This window comes from Coenobita brevimanus, chromosome 22 (genome assembly GCF_032717465.1).
Source record: "Coenobita brevimanus isolate Jiangsu-jjx chromosome 22, ASM3271746v2, whole genome shotgun sequence".
NCBI classification, from domain to species: domain Eukaryota; kingdom Metazoa; phylum Arthropoda; class Malacostraca; order Decapoda; family Coenobitidae; genus Coenobita; species Coenobita brevimanus.
The window spans coordinates 37,758,718-37,773,509 of record NC_136975.1 but is presented as its reverse complement, the minus strand read 5'-3'; the positions used below and the strand labels follow the sequence as shown (position 1 = coordinate 37,773,509).

Sequence of the window (14,792 nt, the reverse complement as noted above, 5' to 3'; positions counted from 1 at the left end):
GGCATCTCAAAATGATCGGATCTTGAATTTGGCTCTATATTGTATTTTGTTTTTCTCTTGGAGGGAACTGTTACTGCGGGCTCATGGCCTTTGGTTCCTTCTTCCTCGCATAAAAAAAAAATATCTTTCTTGACAGCTTACATTTTCCGCTAGGAAGAATAATTCATCTTTATTTAAATTCGCGCTATTTTCTGAAATTAGACTAGGATAGCATAATAAGATTCAAATACTTTGTGCGTCTTAAGGAGTTTGGCTACGAAACTATGCGGAGATGCTCTTTTGTTTTTTAACCCTGTCGTTTCTTGCTAGGATTCTGACCATTGAGAGATCTATTGATTGCAGACAGTTGTGCGATTATTTGTTGGTTCCAGGACAATATTTCGCCTCCTGGGGTGTCTGTGATCATGGATTTAACGTCATTATGCAGTACTTGATGAAGGGTAAGGAGTAACACCTACAAGGAAGATGACAACATGTTGGAAAGGTGAAATGACGTAAAATCCAGATTGTCATTGTTGTGGTTTACTGGCGTCTGTGGCACTGAGTCCGTAGTTTCGGTGTATCGTGTTAAGTAATTTGAAAGTACACTGTGGTGTTTATTTCCAGATTTTTTAATGAAGAGTGACGTAATGGTGACGCTTCCTTTCCCAGTGTTCAATAAGAGCTTATTTGTTTATTAGTGCGCAATTCTGGTAGAATGGCTGCTGGACTGGGTGACATGTCTCCATTTGTATAAACCGCAGTGTTTTGGTGCTAAATGTGTCAAAGTGGCGTGAAGGTAGGTAGGCGTTTAGAATGTTGGTAAATGTTTAGGAAGCCTTACAATACCCCTAAGGGTAAAACAGCGGCTCAGTGAGTCAGGTAAGGTGAATTCTCAGGTACTGTATGTAGATTATTATACATAGGTAAAATTGCAGCAAGGTAATTATTGTGAAACTCGTGGCATGCTTGTAGGTATTAACTTGTTAGAGGCAACATTTAAGCCTATTCAGCAAAGAGCTGGTGAGTGACAGTGTGACAGTATCAGATGATGAATAAGTTTGGTTGATATTTTGTTAAAGAAGCTCCTAGGCAACTCTTTATAATTGTATTTGTTGTTGAAGTTGAAGTTGTCGTTATTTATCTGGTCCCACTCCCCCAAAGGCGCTCTGCAGGACCATCACGTGTGATTTAGATAAAACCCAATACAAAAATCACAGTGCGTATCCTTCCCTGATTGTTGAATCCTCCAGGTCGTAACATTCTGAGAACAAGAATGTCTTTAACTTGTTTTTAAAACTCTCTGTGGCCTCGGTCAGCATTATATCAAGTGGAAGACTGTTATAGTCTTGGGGCAAGAAGCTTGAAGGCACGAAAGCCAATATTGGATGAAACTCTAGGCTCCAACAGTGTCAGTCCAACACTAGCTCGACGAGTGTTGATGCCATCTTCAGATGGTTGAACCACATGCAACAGGTCTCTCAAATATGATGGGCAACCAGTATGGAGTGCTTGATGAGTCAAAACACACACTTTAAATTTAGTTCTAACCTTGATAGGCAACCAGTGAAGCTCAATCAACACTGGAGTAATTCTATTACGAGGAGAAACACCTTTAATCAATCTTGCAGCCCTGTTCAAGATATTCTGCAATTTTTTTTAGCTGTATCTTTGGCAGATTGCAGTAAATTGAGTTACAGTAATCCACTCTGTTAATTACACAATTTATCACAAGTTTCTTCACAGAACTCTCATCTATGTATTTCTTAACAAAAACAATATTCTTTAATGGTGGCCAGAGATCCTAACAACATTACTTACCTGAGCATTCAGGGACAAGTTACAATCTAGTAAGACACCCAGATCACGAACTCTATCAGCAACATCAACTGGATTACCATTTATATTCATATTAATATTGCTCAGATTTCTTATTCTGTCCCTGCTGCCTACTATCATGTACTCAGTCTTACTTTCATTTAACTTGAGCTGCTTAAAATCCATCCATTCTCGGACACTCAAAAGAATATTATGTAATTTCACAACAGTGTCATCTATTTCATAAATGGAAAAGTAAAACAGTATCATCAGCAAATAACTTAAATTTCAGTCCATGTCTTTCCAACAGTGTAGATAAACCAATTGTGTAAATACAAAACAGACCTGGACCCAGCACACTTCCCTGGGGGACACCTCTACTCAACGTTTCATATGAAGAAAATGAATTACCAATTTGTACACAATACAGTACAATCCCAGTTAACCAGGTGGCTTGGGGAATTTACCTTCCCGGTTACAGATTTTTCCCGTATTTCTGATTTTCAAGTCAAATCTATACAAAGGCTATCACAGCAGTAAATACAGTTCAGGTACTCACCAGTCACATTAGGGGTTACACTAAGAGATTCCGCCTGAAAAACTGCCTTGTAAACACACACCATGGTCATAACGCACGTGTGCAATGTCTAGCAACTTGCAGTACTGCAAATTACACCAGTCCATTGTTTACCGAATTACTGTATTCATTATATGTACTGTACTCATAAAAATTGAAAAATAAAATAAAGAAAGAAAAGCTTGAACATTTATTAGTGAACTGATGATGTGTTAAGACTGCACTGTAGAATTATCACAACACCTGTGCCCTCACGTGAGTTTGTTTACGTTTCCGACTTCTTCTTCCCTACCCGACCTCCATCACTCCACCCCTCACCCGCCACTCAGCTGTTTTGCAGAAAATAAGTGATGTACGTATGAAATGGAGGCATATTATTTATTTATTTTTCTTCCAACAAAGTAAACTTTCATTCCTATTAACATTTATATTCAGCCATTAGTGTTTTATAATGTTCGCCTTTTTCAAGTCTGTTGCATATGTCCAGCTTCTGTTTCAAGGTAAGCATGATACGCTTACGTTTAGTTTGCACTTCAGGCATTTTGGAGTGTACAAATTACCGTCTATCAGAGGAACACAACAGCAAGAGACCTTGTTTACTGTCTGGTGGCAAAACGCAGACTGGTGATTTTTGGAGGGTGTGGAGGATGACTGAATTCAAGTAGGGGAAAGAGGGGGAGAGGAGGGGTGATTAAGAGGATTTGCTAGGGATTTACATCAGCCGGAAATGCCTTCACCTCGCTTTGTCTGACTTCCCCCAGCCTCGCGTGACACAATCAAACGGCGGTTTGGCGGTCCATTCAAATTGGCGCACAGTTATAACTTACTGACATTTTTACCAGCCCTTGAATTTTCCCGTTGTTCTGAGTATTCCGCTTGTCTGGATACCGGATAGCTGGGATTGTACTGTACTTCCTATCCAACAAGTAGTTTTCTAGATACCTCAGTGCTCCATCCATGACCCCAATAGATCTTAGGTCATCTAAAAGCAGCTCATGAACAACAGTGTCAAAGGCAGCATTCAGATCAAGCAGAACCAACATCGCACATTTACCGTTATCAATTATTTACAGTAGATCACTGGATGCAGAACACACTGCTGTCTCCATGGAATATAATTGCCTGTAAGCTGACTGACTATCTGGCAAAGCATTTACACTTTGTAGGTGATCAAGTAACTGATCTAGAATCACATATTCCAGTACTTCAGATACATATGACAAATTTGAAACTGGTCTGTAAGAACTCAAGTTTTGGTAAGCAAGTGCACCCTTCAAAACTGGTTTAACAATGGCTGTCTTCTCAGATACAGGAAACTTACCGTACATGTAGAAATACTATACCTTATACCAATTAATCTGGCCAGGTATGTATGGCAACACTGTTCCTGCCAAGATTCTGATTGGCTGGAGGTGTTTGTTCGATTTCGTTGTTGCTAAAACTGATACTCTTTTTTTATTATCAAATGTGATACTGAGTTCGTCGACAATACAATCGTCAAAAGCAATAAGAAATCCGTTATATACTTATCAACAATGAAGTTATCATAGGAAGATAGAGATATTGAGTCAACAAAGTATTTTAACAGTCCAAGTCAAGGTCAGCATTGAAACAGTTCCTTTAAATCTCCGACACTCCATAATATAACAGAAAAATATAAATGTGTTGGTATAACACATTTAAATTTTAAGATCAGTCCGCGCCCTTAAATCGTGCCGGAACTCTGAATAATTAAAAATTCTAGTGAAAAGATGAGTTCTGCGAGGAGGGAGGTTTGAAAAAATCATGAAAAATCAAAGTAGGCTAAAGGAAAACTATTTCATTATATATCCTTTATTATCACAGTACGGACTGATCTTAAAATTTCAATGTTATACCAACGCTTAGATTAAGCAGGTTTCCTTAATTTTCTATTATATTACGGAGTGTCAGAGATTTAAAGGAATTGTTCGAATGCTGACCTTGACTTGGACTGTTAAAATACTTTGTTGACTCAATATCTCTATCTTCCTACGATAACTTAATTGTTGATAAGTATATAACGGATTTCTTATTGCCTTTGACGATTGTATTGTCGACAAACTCAGTATCACATTTGATAATAAAAAGAGTATCAGTTATAGCAACAACAAAATCGAATAAACACCTCCAGCCAATCAGAATCTTGGCAGGAACAGTGTTGCCATACATGCCTGGCCAGATTAATTGGTATGAGGTATAGTGTTCACAATCATCACCATAATATCTATAAAGCTTGAAAAATTTTCAGCCTCCACCACTTCAGATAGAGGCATTGGATCCATTGCACAATATGTCTTCTTAGCTGTCTTAATAACTCGTATAAGAATATCCTTATTTATCATCGTAAAATGCAGCAATTTAAGCTCAGTGTCTGGCTCACTATCAGCCAGAAAAGGCACTTCAACAAAACTGTTTATTATATTCACAATCTTATTTTTAAAGAATCCCAAAAAAGCAACAGCCAGATCACAATCACTAAAGCCATCTGCAATAGAACATTATCTCGACGTTTTTGGACCTTTTTTTTTTTTTTTTTTTTTTTTTTTCAAACATCCGCTTTTGGTGAGAAACATCGAAAATTCATAGAGAAATCGCTCACCTGAGGTTTAAAATACCGGATTTAGGTACAAGTACTTCCTTACCTGACTGGGTTTTCTAACAGGCTGGCACCAAAGAAAACGAGTTCTATGGGAGGGTAACTATTATATCCACTCATAAACAGTATTTATTTATTTACTTGGTACGAATTTATATGTAGTAGAAGAGTATATTGGTTTTCAAACAGTAATATAGGCATTGTAAGCATTGTTTCACTCACTAACTCATCACCATTCATGACCTTTTTTTTTCCCACGTTACCTGATCATCATTTCTGACTGTTTCTTCCTCTAATGCTATGTAAACTTTGTCCTCCACATTGTCATCGATTGGGGAATCACTCTGGCCCTGAATGTCTTTATTGGCCAGGTCACTGGTAACAGGTGAATTGCCGAGACAATGGCGTGCAGGGAGGGGGGGAGGTTATGCGGTGTAAGGCATTGTTCCTGCTTGGCATCTTGTAGAGGAATAGAGGAGGGTGTCCCGTGTATACGTGCCAAAAATCACTCGCGAAATCACTCGCAAAAATTGAAAATTGTGCAAATTAGGGACCTTGCAATGTTGCCGCGTTAATTTACGTCGCCGGGACGGCGCGGGTTAATGTATACTTTTGTATTATTTAAGCCAGTTGTATTGATATTGAAGAGGTATAATAGGCTCAGAAGAGACTTTTATGAGGAGACAAATCTCGAAGGAAGAAATGTCATTTCCTTTGGTGATGAGAATACTGGCCTTAGCTGGGAGTCTGGAGTCAGTATCATTCTTGTACATGCACATGTATACTGTACATGTATATTCCACTGTGTTTTACAATTCAGTCATAGCAATCACCTTTATCCCTGACACAAAAGGAGGACCATTTGTTGGCAGAGAGCTAGACAGGGATACTCTGCCAGGCCTCTCGTACTGGTAGTTGGGAATACAGTAGAACCTCTTTGGTCCAGACCCCTTTGATCCGGATTTCTGTTAATTCGGACAAAATTTAAAAATAATAAGCTCCAAAAATATGTTGAAAGTAATTCTAGTCATTTTCAGTATCAGCGCGGAAAGCGATCGTCATTCGTTTAGTCTTGGATCACGCTAGATCGCAACATGGGCACCTGTTTAAACACACGCTATCATTCGTTCCATCAACTAGTTCACCAACCATTTATATTTTTACGCTGTATTTCAAAAGTTAATCCTCCTTACCAGGCCCTTTAATGCAAGTGTAGCTTCTACAATGAATACAAGTGTTAAAAGGAAGCATGTAACACTAAGTATTGCAGATAAAGTGAAAATACTGGATAAACTAGAGGCTGGTGTTCCTCCAGGAAAACTCGTGAACGAGTTTGGTATCGCCAAACGAACTGTGTCGGACATCAAGAAAAATAAAGATAAAATTAGACAGTTTGCTTTAAAATTTGATGTTACAAACAGTGACTGTGGTGAAAATAAAAGAAAAACTCTAAAAATGCCACATATGTTAATAATTAACAAACATACCATATGTAGATAGTTTTTGGTATGAACTGTAGATTACCCTGATGGTCCGGACAATCTGCTAATTAGGACAACCCTTCCCCCCATATAGTCCGAATGAGAGAGGTTCTACTGTATTATCCAGCAGAGGAAAGAAGTAGCTGCTGGTAGTGAGGTGAGTAAAAAAAAAAAAAAAAGAAAGAAAGAAAAAAAAAAGGTCAGTTTTGCAGTTTTGTACAACCATGGAATTTGAAATTGAAAAACTGTTTTAACCTAACCTAACTACTTAACAGAGGACAGTTTCTAAGCTTAAAACAAATTTTCATATTCAAAATCCATGGTTGTATGAAACTGCAAATTTCCCCAGACAAGACTTGCCAAGTAGAGTCTGGCCCAGCAGTTGGCAATTGAAAAATTAGCTGTAGGCTTTAAGGTGGAAAAACTAGAAATTTCACGCTGAAAAAGTGTATGAAGATTGACATTCCTATTGTGGACGGAACTACAAATTTGTTAGCTATGTACCACTGCATGGGTGGGGTTAAAAGAATAACTCACTGTTTAAAGCAGTAGTTTCCAACCTTTTCTAATTCTCGCCCCCCTCCTCACTGAATGACACGTTCCCTGTGCCCCCCTTCCTCAAATATTGTATTATACTGGCATAGTTGGCACGTCAATAAATATCATAGATTCTTAATCTTGGAAATTGTTTATATATCCAGATAACTAGATTTCTTATATCTAAAATATTTTCTCCATATTTAGAAATTACTGAATTCCATCATAATTCCTAGTTTTCAAATATAATTACCCTCTTTACAGTAAAAGTCCGATTATTCGGCAGCTGATTGTTCGGTAGATCCGACATTTCGGCAGTTTTGAGAAATAGTCCCATTTACGAAAATCATTGATTGTTCGGCAGATGTCGGAATCATCTCGGCAGTCTAGGAAGTGTTATCTGTGGCTTGTAGGCCTAATGTTTCATTACACTTCTGTATGTTCACTAATTTCTATATTTTTATTCAGATTCAGGTATAGTACTGTATTTATTACAATATTGCACAGTATCATACACTACAGTAACCACCCCCACCAAATTAGCGAGGGTTACGTTCCAAGCCCCCACGCTAATTCTTGAAATTCTTTCATTCTTGATGCCTTCCTGAAAATGACACCGGTAATTGAGTAGCCCATGAACCACGGACACTGTAATGCATTACCCATAAATAATTGTTGCTTGTTAAATCAGTTTCCCCATTGTTTTTAGCTGTACGGCTGTGACAGCTCTAGTATTTTTATTCCTCAGCATAATGGTGGAAGGGACTGCCCTGTTTAACTGAACCTAACCTAACCGAGTTTAACTGTACCTTATAATTTAACCAAACCTAACCTAACCTAAAGTCAGAAAAATACTTAAAAATAAACTGGAGGAATATGAATTGCTAAGGTCTCTCTGATGAAAGTTAAACGTACATTTAGTGCTCATTCTTTTGTTTGTTATTGTGCTTAACGTGAAAGAGAGAGCAGTGATGCAAACAGTAATATATCCCATTAATCCTTTAATAACCTCCGGCACTGAACAACCTTTTACAGTACCGATGTCAGTGATGTCAAGTTAGTGTGAGCTATAAAGAAAACTGAACAATTATGGGGAGGGAACGAAGGTCAGTGGTATGTTTACATGACTACGCTACGATTCCAAGCAGTTAGGCGGTTGGTTAATCTCAGATGTTTTCGCCCATTTGGTAAATACACTGTAACTTTATCAATCTTTCCGTGACTCATAGCGAATCATAGCATGGGTTTAGGAAGCTAAATAACACATTGCTAGGTGAGCCAGACGATTATCTTCCCATCTTTAAGAAAAATGAATTGATTTCAGAAGAATGGAAGAACTTTACGTACTGAGAAAGAGATTTAATTTCTTCCATTTTCTTATAAGATGTGAAGATAATTGTCTGGCGCACCTAGAAATGTGTTATTTAGCTCCCTAAACCCAAGCTATGGTTCGCTATGATTGACTGGAGAATTGATAAAGTTACGGTGCATTTACCAAATTGGCGAAAACATCTGAGATTAACAGACCCCCTGACTGCTTGGAATCGTAGCATAGAGTCGTGTAAACATACCAGTGATCTTCGTTCCATTCCCATAATTGTTCACAGTTTTTCCATAGCTCACTAACTCGACATCGGTACTTTAAAGGGTTGTTCAATGTCGGAGGTTATTAAGGGGTTCATGGAATACATTAATGTTTCCATCAGTACTCTCCTTTCACATGTAAAAAAAAAAACGAACAAAAGAGTGAGTGCTAAATGTAATTTATGACTTTCATCAGAAAGACCTTACCAGTTCAGATCCCTTTATTTTATGCAATTTTCCGACTATTTTATTTTGTTTGGAAAAAGTACTGTATACAGTACTCACTCCAAACATATTTGTAATAATATAAGTATTGATGAGTTCACCAATACAAGTGATGTACTGAGCTGGTAGGTAATATTCCGTATCATTTCGGCCATCCAGGAAGTGTTATCTAACTTGTAGGCCTACTGTGTCATTACCCTTGCATATGTTCACTAATATATATATATATATATTTCAGATTCAGGTATAGTACTGTATTGATTGCAGTATTGTACAGTATACAGTACTCTCTCCAAACACAGTTGTAATACCGTACCATAAGTGGTGATAAGTGTTCACCAATATATTTAAGGTGCTGATTGGGTAGGTTTTTGATTATTCGGCAAATCTAATTTCTCGGCATCATCCTGGTCCCATAGATGCCGAAAAATGGGACTTGTACTGTATTAAGCCTTCCCCCCCCCCAGGCAGCCCTTCATGCCCCCTTAGGGGGGCGTGCCCCACAGATAGGAAACCATTTCGTTTCATTTCGTTTTTAAAGGCTCCAACATGCTTGCATGTGTCAGCCATGGTCACCTAATGGCGGCTCTCCATGCTGCATGATCCATTGCAGCCTCCCTGTTCAGTCCCTTAACCCTGAGGTCACACTTAATGACTTCGTCCATGTCTCTCTTGGTCTACCCCTCATATCCCCACCCCCAGTATTAACACTTCTCACCTTCCTCACCCAATTATCATCCCCCATCCTCTCCACGTGTCCAAACCATCTCAATATACCTCTCCTCATCACAACACCAATACACTTCAGTCCCATCCTACCTCTCAACTCTTCCATCGTAAACCCAACCTTCCAGGCATTGGACGCAGGGATGCACTGCACATCCACCTAATCATTGTCATTTCTGTACGTCTGAGCCGGCAGATATCTTCCTCCTTCACTGCCCAGGTCTCACTACCATACAGCATTACACTCGTAACACATGCTGCATGCAAAGACCCCTTAACACGTAGGGAGTGTCCTCTCAATGTCAGGAGAGGCAAGAGCTCCTTGAACTTCTTCCAACCACTTCTCACCCTAGCCACAGAGTTAGCTCCAGCCCCACCTCCAGCACACAACATGTCTCCCAAATAACAAAACTCTTCCACACACTCAAGAGATTCACCAGCAAGTTCAATCCTTTCACGTCTAACAATCTCCACCTGCTCACCCTGACACACCGTACACATAAAATCAGCATTATTTCGCAGTCTACCTCTGATACCACTACATTTCTTATGCATCCATTTATCACAAACACTGCACAAGATGGAATTACTTCCCACGCTCTTGTGGCAAACTGCACATGGCCACTCTCCCTCGTCTTTGACAGTACCGCCACCAGCCCTAGATATCATCACTTTTGTTTTATCTGCATTTACCCTTAAGCTCTTGTGCCCCATACCATCTCTCCACTTCCTAAACCTCTCCTCCGCCTCCATTTCGTTCTCTGCAATCAACACCAAATCATCAGCATACAACAACTCCCACAGGAGTCCGTTTCTAAAGTCATGTGAAAGGGCTTCAAGTACCATAATAAACAACATGGGACTCAAGACTGACCCCTGATGCACACCATCATTCACGGAAAACTCATCACTCAAATCTCCATTCACTCTTACCTGGGTGTGAGCACCCACATACACGGCCATAACCACCCTACCAGCCACTCCTTCAAGCCAAGCTTTCTCATTGCCCACTTCACCACCTCTCTAGGGTCTCTGTCAAAGGCCTTTTCCAAATCAACAAAAACAAAATAAAGATCCCTTCTCCTACCAATATATTTTTCCTGAAGCTGTCGAACAGTGAATATGGCATCAGTGGTCCCCCTACCTGGCATAAACCCAAACTGCATCTCATCAATATTCACTCTTTCTCTAATCATACCTTCTAAAACTCTCTCCATTACCTTCATAATCTGATCTAAAAGCTTTATACCTCTATAATTTCCTCTTTCCAGGGCATCACCCTTCACTTTATACACATTTATAAACCACTGGTTTAAAGTTCCTCTGGATTTAATTACCAGTATCTGTTGACTATTACTATACGAGGTGCTACCCAAAAGTTCCAGTAATTTGAACATTGTAGGAAAATAAGTTACCTTACCTCCTAGTTCTCACTGTCACCTTTGAAGTAGTCCCCTTGGGCATGTATACAGTGGTCCCAGCTTTTTTTCCATGAGTTCATGCATCCCTGGAAGGCTTTAGGCATGATGGTCTTGAGCACCTCCTGCAATTCTGTCTGGATCTCCTCATTCGAGCCAAATTGACGCCTTTCAGTTGTAATTTTAGCTTGAGAAGGAAACAGGAAAAAGTCACAGGGGGCAAGGTCTGGTGAATAGGGTGGGTGGGGAATGACTACCATGTTAGTGGAAGCCAGGAACTGCCAGACAATAATTGATGTGTGGCTAGGGGCATTGTCATGATGCAGGACCCAGTCCTTGTTCTTCCACTGTTCTGGACATTTGCGGTGGATGTTCTCCCTCAGACACTGCAAAACTTCACAGTAAAACGTTCCATTGACAGATTGACTAGGGACGAATTCCTTGTGAATAGTCCCTTGGTTATCGAAGAAAACAATCAGCATAAACTTGACATTGCTGTGCTATTGGTCCCCCATTGCAAAAATGCCAAACCACCTACAGTGCTCATCAGAAGTATCGAGCGCCCTGCGTCCCTCCCACGAAACAAACCTTTCATCATTGAAAAAACATATAAATAATGCAATTTATTTACCTTTAGTGCTTCGTAGGGTATCCTTTACGTTTCTTCGCGGATCTGAGACGTCTTGGAAGTGAAAGGGCGAGGTTCCTGAGGTGCTGGAGGGGCAATTTGTCCCAGGAGTCACAAATGGCGGCTTCCAGCTTAGGCAGAGAGCTCACGTCCTTCCCATGGAGATTCTTCTTTACAAGGTACCAGAGGTTTTCTATTGGGTTGAGGTCTGGTCTGTTGCCTGGCCAGTCTTTCATGAATGATACCTCGCAGTCACGAAGCCAGTTGGTGACCGATTTGGCCTTATGAGCAGGTGCACCATCCTGCTGAAACACTCGTGCACCTGTGAGCTCAAAGGACTCAGGTAAATGATCACAAAGAAGCTCAAGATAAATGTCCTGATTCATTCTGCAGTTCTTGGGAAGCACAAGAAGCTTCCCCAAACCTTTACCAGAAAAACAACCCCATACCATGAGTGAATCAGGGTGTTTAACTGTGCTTTGCACATAACGGGGGTCAAGTGGGTCACTACCTTTGCGCCGGTACACCCGTGCTCCTCAATTACAGGTAACACTAAACATTGCCTCATCAGACCACAACACTGACAGCCATTGCTCCTCACCCCAGTTAAGGTATTTGTTAGCAAAGGCAAGCCTATGAAGTCACTGGTAACGTGTAAGAAGAGGCTTTCTCACAGGCCTGTGACTTGTGTAACCAAGTTCATGGACTCTTTGAGATACTGTGCTCACAGAAACCTCACCAAACACTTCCGGGTTGCTCTCCTTCATTTTCCTTGCACTCACACGAGGATTAGACTCCAATGCACGTTTTAAAACATTAACAGACCTTGGGGAAGTTTTCCTAGGCCTACCAGACCGCGGTTTCTTTGTGGGAATGTCACCACTGTTTTCCACTCGAAAACGGGTGCACCACCTACGCACTGTCGATCGAACCACACCAACCAATTCACTAATTTCCTTCGTAGGGTGGCCTGCCTCCTTTAGAGCAATGATCTGGGATATGATTTCACTCGATAGCTCATGGGTAGGTGCCATAACAAAGTGGCGAAAGCCAAAACACTGCGGGACACTTGGTAAAAAATGGCGCAATAAGAGAGGGAGACGCGGCGGAGTCCTCTCTCTTACACAGCCCGTAGGCAACTGAGGCGGGAACCAACTAGCGCGCAGTAAGGCCTTAAGCTCCCATGACGTCATGCTAGCACTCCAAACATCTGGCTCAATTTTTAGTACCAAAAATGGGTGATTCTTTTTTGGCCATAAGTATTGCGCGCCCTGCCATAGGCGCTCGATACTTCTGACGAGCACTGTACACACCACGTTACAATATTAAGCGTATCTCAGCTACACGTCTGCTCACAGGCACGGCCGGGGCCACACTGACACACAAGGGGTGCTGCTGACTCCCCCTAGAGCAGAAGGCAAAACTGCAAAAGGTTGACTTCCTTTGTTCAAATTACTGGAACGTTTGGGTAGCACCTCGTATACTAATTTTTATGTAGGTTGTCAAGTACAGTCAAGTTGCCCATGGCGCGTGCTTCTATGGCATGGTTTTCTATGACACAGCAAGGTGCCAAACCCCAAAAAATGAACCACGTGCATAAACTATACCTATGCCTTGGGCGCGGCAAGGTTTGAAATGTGCCTTTTGCCTCGAAACTCCCAGCTTTACCCCTTCCACTTAAGCACTGTCGTCGTCGGAGTCAGGTATGTACAGCACAGTCACCACTCGTTATGTGTTGAACCGGTATATGATAATGCGCTACAACGATAACAAAAAAGTTACACCCCAAAATCCAATTTGTGATGAATTTCCCATTGTGACAATATTGCTATTGGAAAATTATGTACGAAGTGCCAGGCTCATGCGAGGCGACCGTCGCTCGTCTCAGGCAAGATGGCAGCCCCAGCGTTCAGAGCATTGTTTTGGTTCAGTTGCACAGTCCTGCCACCCTTCCAAAGCCCTGTCTCTTCCACTTGTTCGCATATGCCCCCCTGCTATCGTTACCTCTCAGCTAAGCATCGTACTACAGTACATTGTGTAGCACTAGGCCAGTGTTATGGAAGTGTGATTATTGTGTTGTTGCAACGATTTACTGTACGTGAGTAATGCTGCCTGTATTGGTGTGATAGTGTTTGTTTTGGTCTTGGAGACGACTTGGACCAACACAGGGAGTGATTAAGGTGGGTTGTCATTTTTGTTTGACTGATGACTTGATTGTGTGCGTGTGTAAAATGAGGAAAAATAGGGAAAAGTGGGGTGAAAAGGGTGACTTTGGGCGAATGTCCAGAACCAAATTGCATTTTTCTCATAGGTTTAGTTATTTGTATGGTGTGATTTTCTATGACACAGGCTCAGTCCAGAACCAATTAGCCACGCCTTGGGCGACTTGACTGTACATATAATTACAGTAGTAATTTTAAATGTGCCGTTATTTGAGAGGATCATGTGGAGTCACATGTAGAGAGCACACTTCCAAATAAGGAAGTGAAGGAGCTATGTGGTGTGGATGTGTATGTGATAGAAAGCATTTGGAGAAATACAGTGAGGTGGTTTGGCCATGTGGAGAATCAGAGACTACCGTAAACTGGGGTGAATTTGGACTCGGGGAGAATTTGATTATTATTGCAATAAAAAGTTATTTAAATTAATTAACAATTAATGAATAAACATACTAGAAATCTGTTTGTGCCCAATTGTTTGTAATTCTTTACTGTACTTTGGTATAAAGATATTTAATATATCACGTGACACATACCAAATATATACTAAAAAGCAAACACATAAAAAAGAATAAAATTTGTAACATTGGCAAACTTTCTTTGGCAGAAATGTTAATGAATAGATACAGGAAATCTTCAGTGCCCAGATGTACTTTAATGCGTAGTGTGAAAGTGCAAAGTAAGTAATTGGCGTTATCTTCTCAATTAATCTCTTAATTTGGCATTTAATGAAAGTTTTAAAATTTTATTGCAAATTGGAGCCAGTTTGAACATTGGGGTGAATTCGGGCAAGGGGAGTATGAACGAAAAAATAACACTTTTTACAACGTACAATTGCCTATAATTTGCCAGATGTGGATATTGTGTGTAATTGGGTTCATATGTGTCATTTACAGGTATACTCTTGAGCTTTTATGGTACTACCTGTTTAAGCAAGGTCACCCAATGACTCGAACATTTAAGAAAAGAACTGGTGGAGATCA

The 14,792-nt window shown here is 40.4% G+C and overlaps 1 long non-coding RNA gene across 1 annotated transcript in view; it reads left to right on the top strand.

Moving 5' to 3' along the window:
- Nucleotides 1-357: 357 nt before the first annotated feature.
- LOC145392383 (uncharacterized) overlaps nucleotides 358-14,792 on the top strand; it is a 102,390-nt gene continuing 87,955 nt past the window's right edge. Inside the window, exon 1 of the long non-coding RNA XR_013895989.1 lies at nucleotides 358-484. This is a non-coding gene — a long non-coding RNA (uncharacterized LOC145392383). The remainder of the gene's footprint in view (nucleotides 485-14,792) is intronic.